This window comes from Cariama cristata, unplaced genomic scaffold, assembly GCF_000690535.1.
Source record: "Cariama cristata isolate BGI_N322 unplaced genomic scaffold, ASM69053v1 scaffold33786, whole genome shotgun sequence".
Taxonomy (NCBI): domain Eukaryota; kingdom Metazoa; phylum Chordata; class Aves; order Cariamiformes; family Cariamidae; genus Cariama; species Cariama cristata.
Window position 1 is genome coordinate 25205 of NW_009623421.1, and position 3838 is coordinate 29042.

The following is a 3838-nucleotide window of genomic DNA, read 5'->3' on the forward strand; positions in this document are numbered from 1 at the left end:
TGAAGTCTGATGGGCTTCAAATAAAATGAAGGCTTGTGAACCTGGGAGTCTAAGCCCTCCTGCTGCTAAGGAAAGGTTTATAGACTAGTTCCTTTCATTATCGCTTTATAAATGGCATTGTTTGAAGCAGTGTATACTGCAACTTGAACAACAACTTGGAGGATGTTAATTTGCTGTTTGAGAACTAGTGTCTTTTCAAGTGGCTTTTGGGGGGTTCAGGTAATTATTGGTATTTAGACAGATGGGAAATCTTTTGTTGACAAATGTTATCCCACCTCATGCTCAAGTCTGGGCAACATCCGCTGCATGTGTGCAGACCTTCAGGACTACAGATACGCTGTGAGTGCCCTTGGCTCTGTAGGTAGGTGTGACGCTGATATAACTTATGGAGAGGCCTGCACAATTCATCAGATCCTTCCACAGGATGAGAGAGCCAGAACCTCCCCCAGCTGCAGCCCAGGGAATGCAGTGGACCTTTGTGGATCTTTCTTTTCCTTCAAACAGCAGCGCCAGGACTGGAGCAGCGTATTCTCATACAGCCTGGTACAGCCTCAACACCTTCCCCTATGGGGTGATCTTATGCTGCCTGGTATCAGCAGTGTCCCCTGTTTCAGAATATCTGAATCTGTAGTGTCTGCAACACCCATTACTTGTTCCAATGACAGAGAAAAAGATCTTTTGAAATGGAAAAGGTCCAGGGTGCCTGACTTTAACAGTGTCTTAAAAGCACTGCTCTTTCTGCCATAGCCCCTTGCATTTTTGTTTTCTTCCAAACGAAATTTGATGCAGGTTCCTGCAGAATATGTGCTTTCTCCAGGTTTAGGTCTCCTTTCTCGGTACCATGGCTTCCTTGTGCTTGCTCGGCTGCTTCTGCCATCTCTTGTCTCCCAGCTATGTGACAAGTAGCTAGGGACTAGGGTAGCCTTTTTGTTCTATACCTGAACAAGCGTGTCCTGATCTCCGTGGTGGTGCCAGATCAGTATAGGTGTGCAGAGGAGGGTGCTTTTAGGATCTGAGAAGCATTCTTCAAAGAAAATAGATGTGCAATCAAATAGCTGAAGGAAGATGAGCACCCTCTGTGGCACAGGTGTACAACAGTGCTCATCAGAAGAGTACTGCAAGTATTTGTGATGGTTTTAAACTGACGAGACATTCTGCCAGTAACTGAGAGGGTGCTTTAGCCTGCATGGGGACAGCAGAAGTCTACTGCAAAGCTTCCTAGCAGGTTGAAATGGCCACTTTCATCACAGAGGTCCTTAGCTGTGCTGGGTCAGAGACCAAGGTGCCACATCTCCCTGTGTGGCATGCTTCATGGCCGGGGAGCCTTGTGCCATGGAGGGTATCGCAAAGCAGCTTGAGGCACACAGTTGGATGTTGCACAGAGCGACTAAAAGAAAAGGAGGTCCAGCAATAGCAAAGTATTAAAAACATTTTCTTGTTCAGTTTTTACAAGTAAAAGTATAAACACATGTGTGTGAGTGAGAAAGATATGACAGTGGATTATGACTGTTTTGGAGTCTTTACCCTCAGTTTCCTTTTGCCACGTTTACACTGTGAAATGCATGCATGTGGACAAGAATTCTTGTCACTCATGTATACATCCAGCCTGAGGAGCTATAATCAGTATTCAAATATTACAGGAGCAGTTCTTACATTGATTGCAGTGTCTTAGTGCTAATTTACTTGTATGTGATGTTAAATACTTGAAATCAATCCTTTGAGTAGCTTCCAAATGCGTATTTTGTGATGAAAACTAAAGGCAAATGGAATGGGCTCTTGGGGGGATAGAGGGGGAGGGGAAAAAACAACAATAATGGCAAACAACAACCAAAAAGCCTCAAAACCAAATGAAAATAACAGCATCTTTGTGTAAATATAACATTCTTCTGCGGTGTTTACAGTCCAAAGGCTGGGGCACTGGACAGGGTCAGTGACCGGAAGTGAGGCAAAACTTCCTTCATTATTGTTTACTCTAAATGCCTGTTAGTTTTTACTTCATTGTCCCAGATGAATGCAAAACACTGTGAAAATAAGTCAAATTTACCAGAAAAAAAATCCCTTTGATTTTGCAGTGGTGATGGTGCAAGTAATTGTGTCTGTTATAAATATCTGGGGTCTGACTCCCCTTTATACTGTTCTGGCACCTCGACAAAGCTGTAGCATGATATAATGATGTGCCAGATCTGTGTGAAAAGGTCTTAGTGTACAAAGAGAAAGGAATTTATGATTTTTGAACCTGATGATGTCTTTTAAGTTAACCATGGAAGAACTCTGCCTGTTCTGCCGTATATTGCTTCGTCTCTGGTCACTAAGGGTTACTATGGTAATTTGTTGAATGTGTAATAGGATTTGGAGTCAGATTAAGCTAAATGTTTTGGCTTTAAAAGTTTGTTTTGTTTTGTTTTTCTTTATTTTTATGGAACAAGCCTCACTTCTGCCTGCACAATGAAGGTTGTACAGTTTAAACAAAACCTAATGGAAACTCTTGAATGAGGCAAAGATGCTGCAGTTCAAACACATTCATTCTGTTTTCATGGTGATGTGGCATCATCATGACGAGAGTTTGTTGTTACTTTTTCTGGTTGATGTTTAGCCAGGCAAAGATTCTGACTTAAAAGCTTAAGATTCAGACTTCCAGCCCAGGCTTTTTTTGAGAATCATTATCGCTGCAGTTGGGCAAGGAGATGCTTTACGGAACCAACAAAAATAAACAGAGCTCCCAGTATTTTGTCATGTTTTAAACCCCATGACATTTTGTTTTTCATATCTATATTAAGCATGTGGAGTTGAAAGTTACCATAGGTCATAGGCTTTTGCTTGTTTCCTGAAGGATTCTAATACTGTATTTCCTTTTTTTCATAAGGGAGTAGAAGTTATTTCAGACAGTGCACAAACAACCATTTTCATAAACCCCCTAAAATCAGAGTAATAATGATTTGGCCAACTAGGATATGTCTTAAATGGATTACTAAAGCATGCTTACCGTCACATTCATCCCGTTCTAATGCAGTTCTTTCAACTGGAAGTTTTCTTCTCTAGTCTGGGCTGAATTTTGTTCAATTTAAAACTTCACTCTGGCTAGGGGGGTGAGAGAAGGGACACTTCTTGTTTCTAAAGATCATGTACACACACAATTTGCTTGTACCAGGAAGCTGGACTCTCTGCTCCAAGAGCTCCTGCTGCCTTGACATCACCCGTGGTACCTTTTCTGATCCTTTCAGTGCAAAATTATCAGAAGAGGCACTAGGCAGATATTTTTGAGGCCAGACTGGCACAATGCTGTAACCTGTCCCTGCCACATGGTTTGTCAGATTAGGCATGATTCCCATATCTGTGCTGTTACTTCTGGAAGGCATTTTCAGCTCACACACTATCCAGGGAATTGTTGCATTTTGACTGAAACAATCATAAAAAATACAAACCAGAACCATATCACTGCACTGTGCTATTCAAATGAGAGGTCAAATTACACCCACTGATGTAAGCAGGGTTGCCAAGGCCTAAATGAAGACACAACTTGGCCAAAGGTCTGTTTCTAATGTGAGGTTTGAGGGCTGGTAGGTCTTGCGTCTAATATCAAACAGCTGCAAGACAGTACGAACTGCATTGGAAAATACGCATGCATTTCTGAAAAAACCCTCCCCAAACAAAAGCATAAAACCCAACAACCCCAAATCTTAATATATTATTTAAACCTTGCCAGCATAAAATTGAAAGTATAAATTGCTCATTGTTGCCTGCTATTTTAGTTTGAGTTCCCTGTATGAGATTATTTAGGTACATTAAATCATGCTAAGATATTTCGGTATAATGCTTGTGCTGCTCCTCTCACCCCTCC